The sequence below is a fragment of the Engystomops pustulosus genome, chromosome 9 (genome assembly GCF_040894005.1).
Source record: "Engystomops pustulosus chromosome 9, aEngPut4.maternal, whole genome shotgun sequence".
Classification (NCBI taxonomy): Eukaryota; Metazoa; Chordata; class Amphibia; order Anura; family Leptodactylidae; genus Engystomops; species Engystomops pustulosus.
The window spans coordinates 5,911,302-5,930,755 of record NC_092419.1 but is presented as its reverse complement, the minus strand read 5'-3'; the positions used below and the strand labels follow the sequence as shown (position 1 = coordinate 5,930,755).

Below are 19,454 nucleotides of genomic sequence, written 5' to 3'. Positions count from 1 at the left end.
CCACCTGCACACATGTATATACAGTATACACACATACTCATCCTCCTGCACACATGTATATACAGTATACACACATACTCCTCCACCTGCACACATGTATATACAGTATACACACATACTCATCCTCCTGCACACATGTATATACAGTATACACACATACTCATCGTCCTGCACACATGTATATACAGTATACACACATACTCATCCACCTGCACACATGTATATACAGTATACACACATACTCATCCTCCTGCACACATGTATATACAGTATACACACATACTCATCCTCCTGTACACATGTATATACAGTATACACACATACTCATCCACCTGCACACATGTATATACAGTATACACACATACTCATCCTCCTGCACACATGTATATACAGTATACACACATATTCATCCTCCTGCACACATGTATATACAGTATACACACATACTCATCGTCCTGCACACATGTATATACAGTATACACACATACTCATCCACCTGCACACATGTATATACAGTATACACACATACTCATCTCTGTACACACCTCTGTACTGCCCAGGACCACCAGGAATGTCACTTACTCACCTGTCAGGTTCAGGTCAGGTTCTCCTCGCAGAAACTTTACCAATTAAGGCCGTTTTGTTGGGATGTGGAGACTTATGACCATTGATATCCACTGGGGCACTCTGGGAAATATGGAAATAAGTTGTCCTAGATGGGACAAGGAAAACCACGCCTCCTTTGCTACCTTGTAAGGCAGACCCCTTAAAGGGAACCTACCACCACGAATCTACCTATAAAGGTAGATCGGGTGGTAGGTGGATGTAAGGGACATGAGGAGAGCTCTTTTTAGAGCTATTCCTCACGTCTCCGCTAACTTTATGTAGACTTTATTCCCCTAATATGTAGATTTCGTTATGCGGCTACTGGGGCGTGGAGTAGCCGGCACGAGGCTACACAGCGCGGCTGCTCCACGCCCCAGTAGCCACATTACTCCTCCTACCCGGTTGCTTGCGGCGCGCAGCTCCTCGTAGCTGCGCGCCCTCGTCCGACAAGCCGGCTACTGCGCATGCGCAGTAGCTCCGGCCTCGGAGCTGGGACTGCTCAGCCGTCGGCCGGCATTCTGCGCATGCGCAGAACGCCATCATGACGGACGAGGGCGCGCAGCTACGAGGAGCTGCGCGCCGCACGCAAACGGGTAGGAGGAGTAATGTGGCTACTGGGGCGTGGAGTAGCCGCGCAGTGTAGCCTCGTGCCCAACTACTCCACGCCCCAGTAGCCGCATAACGAAATTTACATATTAGGGGAATAAAGTCTACATAAAGTTAGCGGGGACGTGAGGATTAGCTCTAAAAAGAGCTATCCTCACGTCCCTTACATCCACCTACCACCCGATCTACCTTTATAGGTAGATTCGTGGTGGTAGGTTCTCTTTAACACCAAGCAGGACTTTCAGGAAGTCTAATAACATGATGTGGGATTAAAGTCAAACCAGTAGAACTATTCCAGAAGGCACAGACTCGCAGCTATCCTTATCCTTATGGAGACTTTGCCATTTAAGGCCGCCTTACAGGTGTGTGGACACTTATAGCCATTGATGCTCCACTGGGAAATATGCAAATACGTTTTTTTTCTACATGGGACAAGGAATAATATCATGAAACAGCTGGGAATCTGCTCCTTCTGTTATAGATATACTGGATTGGCTTTAATCACACATCATGTAATAAGGCTTCCTGAAAGTCATGCTTGATGGTCAGGGGCTGTAGTAACATAGGCGCATCTAGAACTGATTTGCATAGTTACTTCCCTGGTGATTCTGTTTGACTGTACAAACCATGTATCCAGTATGTAAAGTGTCCACAATGCAAGCTGCACCAGGTGGTCCACCCCAATATCTTCTTGCACCTATAGGTGGTTTGGTTGAGGGTTGGATCTGTTACCACATGACCCTCCTTCTATGAGGGGCATGAGAATAAGCTTTGGACCCCTTCATATAAGCCACATGTCTATACTACCCTATATAAGAGCATAAGGATATTTTTCAACATCTTAACGCTGAAGTGATGATGTAAACAAGTGTGAAGGTCACTGCCTCATCTGCTCTATGGTAGAGGACGCCCTAAGGATAAGGAAAAATCCTAGGACAAGGCAACAACTCACTTTGTATCTTTTTTTTTTTAAAAGTATTTATTTTTGCAGTTTTTGAATTTTTATACAAACATAATAAACAAAACCAAAAATCAAGATTGTCTGTCACATATTTCCTTCCCCCCAATACAGGATTATTATATAACAGCCATGGTAACAGTCAGGATCTTACTGCGTTTCAAAACTACCTGAGGGATATTACATAGTAGATAACAGCAGGATACTGCAGCCAGACATCTTGTTACAACACAAACAACTATTGACACAGGGACAATCAGTCACACACACACACACACACACCAGCACGCTCAGTCTCCTTCATCATGGAGAGGAGTATATATCACATGTGATTATAAGGCTGTATGGGGAGTCTCGCACCATCTGGACCAGATGCGATCAAACTTCTGGGGACACTTCCTGTTGGTATACAGGGACCGGTAGTGGGGAATGACACTATTAATGAGTAGTATCCATCTTTTTAATGGAGGGGGCTCCTGGTCCTTCCAGGTCATCACCACCACTTTTCGGGCGTAGTATAGGACAAACCTAAAGAAAATTTTGTCATAGTGGCCATTGACAACTTCGTTTATGATGCCGAGGAGACACACAGAGGGAGACAGTAAGCGTGGGAAATCAAAGTGTACATTTAGGAACTCCAGCACTTCGGACCAGAAGACATGGACCCTAGGGCAGGACCAGACACAATGCAGGAAGGATCCGACTTCAGCCTGACAGCGAAAGCAAAGATCATTAGGCATTGCTCCCATGCGGAATAGTCTAGCAGGGGTGAAGTAAACTCGATGGAGGAATTTAGATTGGATCAGGAAGTCCCTCGCACTCACTACAGATGTGAAGTAGGACAGTTCGACCTCCCTCCAGTCATCATCTGACAGGTCAGGGATATCCTGTCTCCAGCGTTCACAGGCTCTATCAAACGGTCTGGACTTTTGCTCTTGTAGGAGAGCATAGCACTGAGTGAGTGGCTTAGGGAGGTCCGGGGTACTCATCAGAGTCTCTAGTTTGGAGAATTTCACTGTCAGGCTGAAGGAGCCGAATTGGGCTTTGAATGCGTGTCGCAGTTGCGTGTAATGGAAGCTAGCCGTATTGGGTACAGCATGTCTCTCCCTTATCTCGTTAAAGCTGAGTAATTCTGTTTCCGGGGATAAGAGCTGGCCTACAAATTTCACCCCCGCTGCCCCCCACATTGTCCAGCCCGGGAGGGAGAGGAAGTGAGAGAGCCATGGATTGAGCCACAATGGAGTCCTAGGCGAGAGAGGGGGAGAGCTGCTCGGTTCTACCAGGGATTGTGCCCTACGCCAGCACACCGCTACCGTACGTAGGGGAAGTGGGGTATCAGATGGGGACTTATATCTGTACAGCAGGTTTGTAAGGGCCTCGTAGGAACCTACCAGGGCACCAGCCAGTGCAGTAGCTGCATTACCCATGTCTATATCTATCCACCACTGGGCATATACTAGCTGGGAAGCCAGGTAATAAAGATACAGATCCGGGGCAGCCAGTCCACCCCTAGACTTGGGAGCCTGAAGCAGCGCCAGACTGAATCGCGGGGCACTACTCTGCCAGTAGAAGGACCTGAGAATGCCGTCTAAGCGTTTAAACAGGCTCTTAGGAAGTAGTATAGGGCAGGCATGGAAAAGGTACAGAAACTTAGGGAGAAAAATCATTTTGAATATATTAATACGCCCGTACAAAGACAAGGGGAGAGTAGACCAGGCTTTTAGGCGCGATTCCGTTGCAGCTATCAGGGGTGTAATGTTTAACTCCGTAAATGCCTGGACCTTGCGTGACACCTGGACTCCCAGATATTTAAAGGTGGACACCACCCGAACTGGGACGGGGAGGGAGTGTACCCCTACATCAGATAAGGGAAAGAGGGCCGATTTGTCCCAGTTAACCCGAAGGCCTGAGAACCCCCCATAACGTTCTATCAGGGACAGAAGGGATTCCAGAGAGGGGCCCACATCCCCAAGATATACAAGTGTATCATCAGCATAGAGAGATACCTTCTCAATAATAGTACCTCTAGTTATGCCCTTAATGCCCTCAGAGTGGCGGATCGCCACAGCAAGGGGCTCAATGGCGAGTGCAAAGAGGAGGGGAGATAGTGGGCAACCCTGTCTAGTGCCCCTAGCCATAGGGAGAGTAGGTGAGATGTTAAGATTAGTCCGCACCCTAGCCTTGGGATCGTTATACAGTAGCTTAACCAATGCTGTAAATCGAGGGCCAAAACCCATTCTAGGCAAAAGGGTCCACAAATAGGGCCACTCCACAGAATCAAACGCCTTACAATTGTCTAAGGATAATATAAACCCTGGGTCTGGAGACCGCTCTGCCTCTGCAATGTTCAGGTGTAGTCTTTGTATATTTATGTCAGTTCCCCTCCCAGGCATAAAGCCTGTCTGGTCTGGGTGAACCAATGATAGTATTACTTTATTAAGCCTTGTTGCCAGAATTTTTGCTAGTATTTTAACATCTGAGTTTAGGAGGGAAATTGGGCGGTATGAGTCAGGAAGCAGGGGATCCTTGCCAGGCTTAGGAAGAACTACAATAAGGGCCTCTCGCATGGAGTCGGGGAGGGAACCACTATCAAGCGCATCGGAGTACAGGCTGAGGAGAAGGGGGACCAGAGTCTCACAGTTATCCCTATACCACTCACCTCCCAGCCCATCAAGTCCAGGTGTCTTACCGGGGGGCAACGATTGGATGGCCAGTTCCACCTCCTCTGCCGAGAGCGGAGCATCAAGCTCCGATGACTGTGCCTGTGTGAGCCTCCAAAGTGGAAGACTGTCAAGGAATCCGGAGATCTCGACGGAAGAGGCGGACAATCTGGAGCTGTAAAGAGAAGAATAGTATTCATGAAATACCATGTTAATGGCCCGGGGTTCTGTGATCAATGCTCCGTTACCATCAATAATAGAGGGGACGGAAGCACAGGGGCGTTCAGCCCGCGATAAATACGCAAGCAGCTTCCCGTTTTTATCTCCAAATTCAAAGATGGACGCTTCCCTGGCTAGCAGGCGTTTGCTGGTGCGCTCCTTCACTACAGCTAGATGGTTCCTCTGCGCCTGAGCCCAAGTCTTTTTATTCCCCGGAGTAGGTTTCTCTAGATAATCCTTTTCTGCAGTCACCAGTACAGCCGTCAGCCTTTCCTCTTGGGCATTTAAGGACTTCCTATGGCCAGCTACCCCCGACATGAATGCCCCCCGCACCGAGGACTTGTACGAGTCCCAGACTAGAAGAGGATCAGGATGGGTTGAGTGTACTTCCCAGAACTCGCTGTGCGCAGCCCTAACAGTACTCTGGACCGCTGGGGACAGGAGCCAAGCCGGGTGCAGGCGCCATAAGCGGGAGTCGCTGGGGGGGCCTATAAGGAGACTAATGAACAAGGCGGAGTGGTCTGACGCACTGCGCGGGCAATAGGATATCTGGTCAACGTGCTGCATCATATCAGGGGAGACAAAGGCCAGATCAATCCGAGAGAAGCTCTTATGAACAGAGGAATAAAATGAATATTCTCTCTCTTGAGGGTGTTTACTACGCCAAACATCGGCGAGGTCTAGAGAGGTGAGCCACTCGTTCAGACGGACCGAGCCTGTGTCAAGACCACTTGTACGATCCAAGGAGGGGTTAGGGACTGCATTGAAGTCACCAATACAGAGTAACGGGCTTGGAGGCATAGCAGCCAGCTTACTGGATATTAGATGCAATACTGCTGGATCAAAGGGAGGTGGGACATAAATAGACGCAATAGTAAAGGTAAAGCCCCACAAGGCACAATGTATGACTACATAACGGCCAAAGTGATCTGGTGCTACCTGTATGACCTCTATGGGAAGCGCTTTGGATATGAGTATGGATACTCCCCTGGCGTAGACAGAGTAGGAGGAATGGTAACCTCTAGCCACCCAGGCCCGTTTCAGGGAGAGGACCTTCTGACCCGTAAGGTGAGTCTCTTGGATACATACAATATGGGGGGCCTGACGCTTAATGACATCTAACATCAGAGCCCTCTTGAATTTGGAGTTAAGTCCCCTCACGTTCCAGCTCATTACCTTAAGTGAAGACATATTAGCGGAAGGGAAAGGGGTGTGGGGAAGGAGACGTGAGCAACCAAGCATTCATCCTTTCATACCACAAAGACATAGACAGACAGACAACAGTGAGCATAACAAATATAACAGAACTGAACTAACAATCCCAAGAATACAAACCCCCTGTCTAACACCCTAACAGCAGTAGTGTAGACCTATACCCACTAACAGTCAAGTAGTAGAACAGTGGTCCCTAACTCAAGACAAACCTACACCATTTGTCCCGGGACCTTCAACCCTTAATGAATAGATGATCAGGAGGTTATTAGGCAGCCATATTTAGAGAGAACCAAGAGGAAATAGGGGAGGGGGGGGGGGGAAGGAGGAAGACGCAAGGAGGTAATGGTAGGGGGAGGTAATGGTAGGGGGAGGTGGGAAGGGGGGGGAGGTGGGAAGGGGGGGGAGGTGGGAAGGGGGGGGAGGTGGGAAGGGGGGGGGGGGGAGGGAGGGAGAGAATGGAGTGCCATAAATGGCGCACGGTCAAGATGACCAAGAAGAAATCACAAATCAATCACAGGGTACATTTGTGAGGCACGTAAAGTATAAGCAAATATTAGAATACTGTAATAGTGATTTGGGACCCCTGGATAACCACTCAGGACCAAGTCCAGCACAGTCACTGCACATCAGACAAAAGGATATGTGAGTCCAGTCACTCAGGAGGTGCGGGCCTTGCAGCTGGAGCCCGTGGAGCTGCATCGGCCCAGTGAAGTGCTTCGGTTGGGCAAGTGAAGAATCGAGTCTTCTGACCATCCACTATTCGGAGCTTGGCAGGGTACATCATGGAGTATTTATACCCCTTGTCACGGAGACGGGCACGGACCTCAGTGAATTGTGCGCGTTGTTTCCTGACGGATGCAGAGAAATCAGGGTAGAAGGACACTCTGCTGTTGGCATAAAGAATTTCTCCCTTGGTACGGACAGCCCTGAGGATAGAGTCCCTGTCCCTAAAGTGCAGCAGCCGGGCCAGGAAGGGTCTTGGATTGCCCCCTGGGGGGCCAGGGCGGAATGGCACACGATGGGCCCTTTCTACTGTGAAGAACGGGGAAAAGGTATCTGCAGGAAGCATATTTTTGAGCCAATTTTCAAAAAAGGATACCGGGTCAGTCCCCTCCACTTTTTCGGGGAGACCAACCACTCTGACGTTGTTCCGTCGCAGGCGGTTTTCGAAGTCGTCAGCTCTGTCGATGGATGCAGACATTTGGCGCTGAAGCTCTCTTATCTGTGTCGGCATAGGCCTCTGGACATCCTCCACTTCAGATATTCTGCGTTCAGTTTCTGTTATTCGCTCTTTGGCTTTGTGAACATCGTGTCTTAAGAGAACAAAGTCCTGTCGCAGCTCATCCACCTTGGTAACCAGTTTGGATTGGCACCCATTAATGGCCGCCAGCACCTCTGCAAATTTGCGGTCCAGTTCAGTGGCCACGTCAGGCGGATCAGCGCCCTCTTCATAACTTACAAGCTGCGGCGGGCTCTGGGAGCCTTCAAAGAGGGAGGGAGAGGAGTTTGGGGACCCCTGAGGAGAGCAGGGCTGTGTGCGGGAGAATCTCCCCAACTTTTTGGCAGCGTTTGACTGAATCTGTGCAAGGACAGCTTGTGATGTGGAGCATTCCTGCGCATCCAGGGGTTCCAGGGACTGGAATGGAGGATCTTCATGGATGGATTCATCATCCGATGGAGGCGCAGACACCCCGGACGCTGCTTTTTGCAATTTAGCCGTCCTCCTCCGGTTACCCATGGCGTCTGGACAGGGGGGCCAGTGATAAACAATCGAGGAGCCTAGCGTCCAGTAATTAGCAGAGATACAGTCTAATCCCACGTGGAGTATTACAGCGGCACTGCAAGGGTTAATATAGAACAAAACCCAGGAGCAGGGGATCACTGGGAGTATGGTGGGCTGCACAGCTTGGGGTCCCCAGGTGAGAGGAGGGCAGCAGCAGGGGAATTACTTCCCTACCTTATTCCTGGCTGCAGTCCGGCAGTGACAGGGTTAACCCTGCGCGCCTAGGCCTCAGGCAGCGCAGGGGAGTCCAGCAAGATGGCGCCTCCGGCCGGATACAGGGCTGGCTGGAGCGCTGCAACGATCCCCTGACAGGGCAGGTCAGCAGCACAGCGGGTCGGCGGCACAGCACGGGGGGGGTTCCCTCCCCCGGTATTCAACACCGCTCCGGTGTGCAGCCGCGATGTCGGGCGGCTATGGTCCCGCCGCCGCGCGGGACACGTGGGAGGCCGCAGGAGCTGAAGTGCTGGAGGGGACCGCACGGAGCCGGTGACCGCCGCGATACCGCCACCGGAGTATGGGGGCAAGTACCCGCGGCACCGGGGAGCAGACTGGAGGGGGTACAGGTAAGGATGGCTGCCTGGGAAGGGTGATAGGGTGCCAGGTCCCGGGAGCTCCGCGGTGCACGTCCTCCTAGGTCGGCATCAGGCCACGCCCCAACTCACTTTGTATCTAATAGAACTGTATTAGTGAGTAAATGCAGCCATGAAATGGATTATCCATGTATCCGATCTACCAGGGGCATGATATAGAGCAGCATCTTGTATATAGTATTCTATATATAGGTAGCAGTTATAGAGCAGCAGGAGCTGAGCAGATTGTATATAGTGTCCTATCTGCAGGCAGCATGTTATAGAGCAGGAGGAGCTGTGCAGATTGTACATAGTGTCCTATCTGCAGGCAGCATGTTATAGAGCAGGAGGAGCTGAGCACATTGTACATAGTGTCCTATTTGCAGGCAGCATGTTATAGAGCAGCAGGAGCTGAGCAGATTGTATATAGTGTCCTATCTGCAGGCAGCATGTTATAGAGCAGGAGGAGCTGAGCAGATTGTACATAGAGTCCTATTTGCAGGCACCATGTTATAGAGCAGGAGGAGCTGAGCAGATTGTATATAGTGTCCTATCTGCAGGCAGCATGTTATAGAGCAGGAGGAGCTGTGCAGATTGTACATAGTGTCCTATTTGCAGGCAGCATGTTATAGAGCAGGAGGAGCTGGCCATACACTTTGGCGCACAGCTTCTCCCCTTCATATTCATTACCGTCTATGGGCAGAGGTTGTAACAACACTGATTTATTTCATTACCTAAAGTACAAAAGTTTAGGCATAGCAAAAATCCATTGTGCCCAGATAGCATATATATATATATATACCGCGCCTATATACAGCCAGGTAGATACCAGTATATAGAGACATAGGAACAATGGGGTCACACACGAGTATAAGGGGCTCATGGTAACTGCTCCGGTTTTATATCACAATCTTACATCAATAATGTTTCTTTTTCATGAACTTTTGTAAATTGTGACATTTTCGTGCCCTTTATATCTTTCATGTCCTTTCCCTTCTTCCAGGGGGCCGTTAGTCCTAAGTGAAGATGATTCCAGGGGGTCGACGAGAAAGAATGAATCCTGGGCGTCCGGCAGAATCCAAGGAAGACCGCGAGGAACGGATTTTGGCAATGTTGGGTATTATTGGAACCATCCTAAACCTTCTGGTTATTATCTTTGTGTATATATATACCACCATATAGCAGGATATACTGATGCTACATCTGGCCTACAACAACCCCAACCTCTCCAGGATACGAAGCCTGCAATGGCTTTCCAGGTCTTTGAGGCTTGTTCTGGATCATGTTGAGATATCTGGATGGTCCTGCCGTGGTGCTCAGTGCTCAACGCCTTCAGCATAAGGTTCTTACGGTGAGGAACCGACATCCGATGCTACAGGTCACTATAGAAGCACAAGCAGCGCTGAACATGTGGTCAACCATTGACCGACTGAGGTCCCTCCCGCCTTCTATAGAGAAGAACATCCATGATCCGCTATTGTATGATCATAGGATTCATCCACCGCATGGACCTCACGCCATCACCAGGAAAAGCCGGAGACCAGGAACCAGGGACAACCTCATGGATAAGGTCCTCAAAGAAAGGTGAGGACACCAGGGAGGTCATACCACAAATAGTCCATAGTGAAGGAATTAATCTCATCACATGGAGATGTCAACACTTTGGTGGACAACAAACCTACAGAAGCCCAGTACTTTATTACATACAAATCCACCAACCATAAGCTTAAAGGGGACGTCCACTTTGGACGAGGCCGTTTTGATAAAACGGTATCAGAACAAGTTGATCATAGAGCTTCCTGTGGAGGAACCTGGCACCATTTTCCTACAGCACCACCACTGGGGAAGTAAGGTATTACATGGTGCTCATTGAAGCCTATAGTCTGCGGATGAGCCAAGTCCTCCAGAGCCAAGAAAAGGGTGAAAAAGGAATGAAAAAAAGGCGAGGAATAAATTTTTTCTTGGAATATTTCGACACTGCTTCCAGATATTTACAAATTGGGAATATGTTATGACTAAATCTGTGGAATAGCCGAGCTCAGGCGCTGGTCACAGCAGGGACAGCGGAGAGCTTCAAGAAGGGTCTAGATGCCTTTTTATACATTGATGGTTATGTTATATAGAATTGTTTCCCCTAAATCCCTTCCTCATCCAATCCCTTCCCTTCCTTGGTCGATCTTGATGGACAAGTGTCATTTTTCAGCCGTATAAACTATGACAAGTGGTAGAGATGACGCTTTGGGGTGAGCACAGAATCTGCACTTTATATCAGTTTTTTAATATCATTTATATATTTTTTATTTTCCTGCCATGAGTTTTGTGATGACATTTATCTGGGTTTTAGTCGTGCGCCCCCCCTAGCCCCCCCCCCCCCCCGTACTCTATGACTCAATGTCTCTGGCGCTGTGCGGGGGTCGCCTCTTGTTATTTCCTAATGCCGCTCCCTGTAGTTTCTCCGATATCTCAGCCGCCTCCTGGGTAGCAGCAAAGCTCCACTAAGCAACGAGTGATTTCTACAGACGGCACATCCATCCGAATTTTGAATTCAATGGGGCTCATTTACTAAGGGTCCGAATCGCGCATTTCCGTTGGGTTTCCCAAATTTTTCAGTTTTGCGCCGAATTCCGCCGGGATTTTGGCGCACCCGATCGGATTGTGGCGCATCGGCACCGGCTTTCACGTTACAGAAATGGGGGGGCGCGGCCGCTGGACAACCCGATGGAATCGGAAAAATACAGAATTTAAAAAGCGATTTGTGTCGCAAGATCAAGCACTCACACGCACCGGGAAGAAGCAGGTGAACTCTGTCTGACCTCAGCTACACCTGCAGGAACTCGGGCGCACAATCTAAGTAAATGAGCCCCAACACGGTCCAGTCGCGATCCAGCGGCACGTTCTCCGATGAGGATTCGGGTCTGCCGGCATTCACTAAGATCGTGCGCCAAAATCCCGGCGGAATTCGGCGCAAAACGGAAAAATTCGGGAAACCCAATGGAAATGCGTGATTCGGACCCTTAGTAAATGAGCCCCAATGAGTTCAACCGAAATCCGTGCCCTTATATAAGGTCAAGGGGAGGGTTAGAGGTCGTCCATGTGTGTAGCAGCACTGCACAGAAAACATCACGCAAAGTTTAACCCCATCATATAAGGGGACACCAGACACTAGAAGGCGGGAACCACGAATATCCTGCAGACACGTTGGATGGAGAATTTGGTGTCATTTACTTCCCTTTTATAGAGCGTTGATGTGATCATCCGTCTAGCAAGAGGGAATTAAGTAGAGATTTCAGAGTGAAACTCGAGGAGCACGAGAAGGGCCAAGGAAATAGAGAATTAACATGTTTAAGTCTAATTATGGAAATTACGATTTCACGTTCTAGAATGTTCCGGGACTGGTTTGGTAACCGAATGGTTTTGGGTCACCTGCAGTTTCCATGTCTAGGTTTGCTTCAGGTTTCCTCCTGTTCTACTACTGTACGTCAGCGCAGCTTCTGTGCCAAAAGTCTCAGGGGAACACGGGAAACGAAATGTTCTTGTTACAGAACAGGAGCCGTAATATTATTATGTATCATCGTGTTCCATATTATAAATCCTCCGGAGCGGATGGAGAATGTGGATAACAAGAGAATTTCACTTCCAATGAACCTTCTGATGTGTAAACCCAGTAAGGCCCAGCACATAGATGTATAGATACATAGGAAGCAGGAGGATCTATAGGACAATGGATCTTCTGATGTGTAAACCCAGTAAGGCCCAGCACATAGATGTATAGATACATAGGAAGCAGGAGGATCTATAGGATAACGGATCTTCTGATGTGTAGACCCAGTAAGGCCCAGTACATGGATGTATAGATACATAGGAAGCAGGAGGATCTATAGGACAATGGATCTTCTGATGTGTAGACCCAGTAAGGCCCAGTACATGGATGTATAGATACATAGGAAGCAGGAGGAGCTATAGGATAATGGATCTTCTGATGTGTAGACCCAGTAAGGCCCAGTACATAGATGTATAGATACATAGGAAGCAGGAGGAGCTATAGGATAATGGATCTTCTGATGTGTAGACCCAGTAAGGCCCAGCACATAGATGTATAGATACATAGGTAGCAGGAGGAGCTATAGGATAATGGATCTTCTGATGTGTAGACCCAGTAAGGCCCAGCACATAGATGTATAGATACATAGGAAGCAGGAGGAGCTATAGGATAACGGATCTTCTGATGTGTAGACCCAGTAAGGCCCAGTACATGGATGTATAGATACATAGGAAGCAGGAGGATCTATAGGACAATGGATCTTCTGATGTGTAGACCCAGTAAGGCCCAGCACATAGATGTATAGATACATAGGAAGCAGGAGGAGCTATAGGACAACATAGATGTATAGATACATAGGAAGCAGGAGGAGCTATAGGACAATGGATCTTCTGATGTGTAGACCCAGTAAGACCCAGTACATGGATGTATAGATACATAGGAAGCAGGAGGAGCTATAGGATAATGGATCTTCTGATGTGTAAACCCAGTAAGGCCCAGTACATGGATGTATAGATTCATAGGAAGCAGGAGGAGCTATAGGACAATGGATCTTCTGATGTGTAGACCCAGTAAGACCCAGTACATGGATGTATAGATACATAGGAAGCAGGAGGAGCTATAGGACAATGGATCTTCTGATGTGTAAACCCAGTAAGGACCAGTACATGAAGATACCTTGATAATGCTGTAGCTACACTGATGCAGAAACACATCTTGTTTAATCCCTGTGCTGAGTGGTTTTGCTGAAAAAGCAATTATAAAAGTCTGGTAATGAGGCTCTGATGCTCCTGTGGCTGCTCGGCGCTTCTCCTCTTACCCTAATTATGCACTGCTCCAGAGAATGATGTAATCACTGCGTTGTCCCTGACAGACAGGAGTAATCAATCACTGCACCATCCCCCGGCTGCTGTGTATGAGTCATCCAGCTCAGGTTGATTAGTCCTGCCTGTTGTTTTTATGTAGGTAAGGCTGCATACAACCCAGCTTTCCCAAGGCCCTGAATTTTATAATTGTTTTTTGAGTGAAACCACTCGGATCGGGGATTAAACAAGATATGTTTCTGCATCAGTGTAGCCACAGCATTCTCAAGGTATGTTTGGATCACAATGCATAAAAAACAAATGGTAGATTTCCTTTAATGATTCCTCTGTTCAAGAACAGTCTTAAAGGGATATCGCCAGACAAAGCAATATTGTTGCCGTATTGTAATATTCCTATATAATGTTGTATATCAGACGTTCGGTGTATTTGTGTCTAATATATTCTATACTTGCCCGGTTGAAGTCTTTTTTTTTTTTTTTTTTGGGAAACAGGGGATACAGGACACCATTGGTCCCCAATGACACTTATGTGGGCACTTGCCATTTTGTTAATGCCCCTTACTTGAGATCTAAGGTGTTGAGCCCCTGGTGAGAAGTTCTTCTGTCTCCTATGAAGACAATGACTGGTGATCGGTACCGAACTTAAGATTCAGGTCAAATCTCGGAACAACAAAGTCCTTTTCTATCGTCCTCCCCAATGACCTCTTACCACACGGGGCAATTGTTTACATCAGTGAAAGTTCCCGAATGCAGGAATGTTCAGGTCACATGTTCTCTCACAAAATTTGCTCAGGATTTTTGGAAGTACATGAGGACAAATCACAGAGTAAAAAAAAAGTCCTGGATATGTCTCCTCCTCTGTGACGCCATCAACAAGCGCTAAACATTTCTTCTTCGCCGCGTTTCACAGGTGAAGGGACAGAATTATTTTTATGTCCGACGCAAAAGCAAAAAAAAACAAAACATGTTATTAAGTTACAAAGATTACAATGTTGGTCTTCCAAGGGACTTGTAAATGAAAAATTAAAAAAAAAAAAAAAACGAGAAAAAACTTTGTACACTGTTAGAGGTGGAGGAGGCTGGAGGACGTCCTCAGAGGAAATGTATTTTCTATGTATTTCTTGATAAATAAAAAACATTAAATTATTATTTATTTGGGGCTAAGTTGTTAGATTTTATTTTTGACATCGGATATTTTATCCACGGACCCTCCGATAAGATCTAGAAGAAGGTTTATTGCCTCGGATTAGTTTGTCGATGTATCTTTCTGTCTTAATTTGAACCAAAGAACTGTCTAAAATGTAAGATTTTTTACACAATTGTAGGATGAAAGGTCTGTGACCCCAATATAAGGGGCGTGTGCCGAAAATGATGCACTGGCTCCATTATGTAACGCAATTTTATGACTTCCACAAAGCCAAGTTATAGGAGGTGCAAAGTACAACAAAAATGTTTTACACCAGATTTATCATCCAGACACAGACACACCGTAATATACCGTATCAACCCCCAGAACCCCAATATTCAGACAGTTAAAGGGGTCTCTCTAACGGTGCATTCATGAGTCTTTCTGTAGCTCAGTCAGTGCCGATTCTAGCATATTTGCCGCGTGAGGCAAAAACTAAAATGATGCCCCCCCTTCAGTAGCCAATTCCCGTTCCATTATCCCAATCCATTATCCCACTCCATTATCCCACTCCATTATCCCGATCCATTATCCTGATCCATTATCCCGTTCCATTATCCTGATCCAATATCCTGATCCATTATCCCGTTCCATTATCCTTTTCCATTATCCTGATCCATTATCCTGATCCATTATCCTGATCCATTATCCTTTTCCATTATCCTGATCCATTATCCCGATCCATTATCCTGATCCATTATCCTTTTCCATTATCCTGATCCATTATCCCGATCCATTATCCCGATCCATTATCCTGTTCCATTATCCCGATCCATTATCCCACTCCATTATCCCGATCCATTATCCCGTTCCATTATCCCGATCCATTATCCCGATCCATTATCCCGATCCAATATCCTGATCCATTATCCTGATCCATTATCCTGTTCCATTATCCCGATCCATTATGCTGTTCCATTATCCCGATCCATTATCCTGTTCCATTATCCCGATCCATTATCCCGATCCATTATCCCGATCCAATATCCTGATCCATTATCCTGATCCATTATCCCGATGCATTATCCCGATCCAATATCCCGATCCATTATCCTGTTCCATTATCCCGATCCATTATCCTGTTCCATTATCCCAATCCAATATCCTGATCCATTATCCTGATCCATTATCCCGATCCATTATCCCAATCCATTATCCTTATCCATTATCCCGTTCCATTATCCTGATCCATTATCCCGATCCATTATCCTTTTCCATTATCCTGATCCATTATCCCGATCCATTATCCTGTTCCATTATCCCAATCCAATATCCTGATCCATTATCCTGTTCCATTATCCCGAACGATTATCCCAATCCATTATCCTGATCCATTATCCTTATCCATTATCCCGATCCAATATCCTGATCCAATATCCTGATCCATTATCCTGTTCCATTATCCCGATCCAATATCCTGATCCATTATCCTTATCCATTATCCCGTTCCATTATCCCGATCCAATATCCTGATCCAATATCCTGATCCATTATCCCGATCCAATATCCTGATCCATTTCCCGATCTGTTATCCCGATCCATTATCCCGTTCCATTATCCTGATCCATTATCCCGATCCATTATCCTGATCCATTATCCGGTTCCATTATCCTGTTCCATTATCCTGATCCAATATCCCGATCCATTATCCTGTTCCATTATCCTGATCCATTATCCTGATCCATTATCCCGATCCATTATCCTGATCCATTATCCCGTTCCATTATCCTGATCCATTATCCCGATCCATTATCCTGATCCATTATCCTGATCCATTATCCCGATCCATTATCCCGATCCATTATCCGGATCCATTATCCTGTTCCATTATCCTGATCCATTATCCCGATCCATTATCCCGATCCATTATCCTGTTCCATTATCCCGATCCATTATCCCACTCCATTATCCCGATCCATTATCCCGTTCCATTATCCCGATCCATTATCCCGATCCATTATCCCGATCCAATATCCTGATCCATTATCCTGATCCATTATCCTGTTCCATTATCCCGATCCATTATGCTGTTCCATTATCCCGATCCATTATCCTGATCCATTATCCCGATCCATTATCCCGATCCATTATCCCGATCCATTATCCCGATCCAATATCCTGATCCATTATCCTGATCCATTATCCCGATTCAATATCCCGATCCATTATCCTGTTCCATTATCCCGATCCATTATCCTGTTCCATTATCCCAATCCAATATCCTGATCCATTATCCTGATCCATTATCCCAATCCATTATCCTGTTCCATTATCCCAATCCAATATCCTGATCCATTATCCTGATCCATTATCCCAATCCATTATCCTTATCCATTATCCCGTTCCATTATCCTGATCCATTATCCTTATCCATTATCCTGTTCCATTATCCTGATCCATTATCCTTATCCATTATCCCGATCCAATATCCTTATCCAATATCCTGTTCCATTATCCCGATCCAATATCCTGATCCAATATCCTGATCCATTATCCCGATCCATTATCCTGATCCAATATCCTGATCCAATATCCTGATCCATTATCCCGATCCATTATCCTGATCCATTTCCCGATCTGTTATCCCGATCCATTATCCCGTTCCATTATCCTGATCCATTATCCCGATCCATTATCCTGATCCATTATCCGGTTCCATTATCCTGTTCCATTATCCTGATCCAATATCCCGATCCATTATCCTGTTCCATTATCCTGATCCATTATCCTGATCCATTATCCCGATCCATTATCCTGATCCATTATCCCGTTCCATTATCCTGATCCATTATCCCGATCCATTATCCTGATCCATTATCCTGATCCATTATCCTGATCCATTATCCCGATCCATTATCCCGATCCATTATCCTGTTCCATTATCCTGATCCATTATCCCGATCCATTATCCCGATCCATTATCCCGATCCATTATCCTGATCCATTATCCCGATCCATTATCCTGTTCCATTATCCCGATCCATTATCCCACTCCATTATCCCGATCCATTATCCCGTTCCATTATCCCGATCCATTATCCCGATCCATTATCCCGATCCATTATCCCGATCCAATATCCTGATCCATTATCCTGATCCATTATCCTGTTCCATTATCCCGATCCATTATGCTGTTCCATTATCCCGATCCATTATCCTGATCCATTATCCCGATCCATTATCCCAATCCATTATCCCAATCCATTATCCCGATCCAATATCCTGATCCATTATCCTGATGCATTATCCCGATCCAATATCCCGATCCATTATCCTGTTCCATTATCCCGATCCATTATCCTGTTCCATTATCCCAATCCAATATCCTGATCCATTATCCTGATCCATTATCCCGATCCATTATCCCAATCCATTATCCTTATCCATTATCCTTTTCCATTATCCTGATCCATTATCCCGATCCATTATCCTGTTCCATTATCCCAATCCATTATCCCGATCCAATATCCTGATCCATTATCCTGATCCATTATCCCGATGCATTATCCCGATCCAATATCCCGATCCATTATCCTGTTCCATTATCCCGATCCATTATCCTGTTCCATTATCCCAATCCAATATCCTGATCCATTATCCTGATCCATTATCCCGTTCCATTATCCTGATCCATTATCCCGATCCATTATCCTTTTCCATTATCCTGATCCATTATCCCGATCCATTATCCTGTTCCATTATCCCAATCCATTATCCTGTTCCATTATCCCGAACGATTATCCCAATCCATTATCCTTATCCATTATCCCGTTCCTTTATCCTGATCCATTATCCTTATCCATTATCCCGATCCAATATCCTGATCCAAAATCCTGATCCATTATCCTGTTCCATTTTCCCGATCCAATATCCTGATCCATTATCCTTATCCATTATCCCGTTCCATTATCCCGATCCAATATCCTGATCCAATATCCTGATCCATTATCCCGATCCATTATCCTGATCCATTTCCCGATCCATTTCCCGATCCGTTATCCCGATCCATTATCCCGATCCATTATCCTGATCCATTATCCCGATCCATTATCCGGTTCCATTATCCTGATCCATTATCCTGATCCAATATCCCGATCCATTATCCTGTTCCATTATCCTGATCCATTATCCCGATCCATTATCCCAATCCATTATCCTGATCCATTATCCCGATCCATTATCCTGATCCATTATCCCAATCCATTATCCTGTTCCATTATCCTGATCCAATATCCCGTTCCATTATCCTGATCCATTATCCCGATCCATTATCCTGATCCATTATCCTGATCCATTATCCTGATCCATTATCCCGATCCATTATCCTGATCCATTATCCCGATCCATTATCCTGTTCCATTATCCTGATCCATTATCCCGATCCATTATCCCGATCCATTATCCTGATCCATTATCCCGATCCATTATCCTGTTCCATTATCCCGATCCATTATCCCACTCCATTATCCCGATCCATTATCCCGTTCCATTATCCCGATCCATTATCCCGATCCAATATCCTGTTCCATTATCCCGATCCATTATCCCGATCCATTATGCTGTTCCATTATCCCGATCCATTATCCTGTTCCATTATCCCGATCCATTATCCCGATCCATTATCCCGATCCAATATCCCGATCCAATATCCTGATCCATTATCCCGATGCATTATCCCGATCCAATATCCCAATCCATTATCCTGTTCCATTATCCCGATCCATTATCCTGTTCCATTATCCCAATCCATTATCCCAATCCAATATCCTGATCCATTATCCCGATCCAT

The 19,454-nt window shown here is 46.3% G+C and overlaps 1 long non-coding RNA gene across 1 annotated transcript; it reads left to right on the top strand.

Annotated features, from left to right (window-relative positions):
• Positions 1–10,023: 10,023 nt before the first annotated feature.
• LOC140076900 (uncharacterized) lies at positions 10,024–14,547 on the top strand. Its single transcript, XR_011849674.1, has 2 exons — positions 10,024–10,200; positions 13,972–14,547. It is a non-coding gene; the product is annotated as an uncharacterized lncRNA (long non-coding RNA).
• Positions 14,548–19,454: the final 4,907 nt, after the last annotated feature.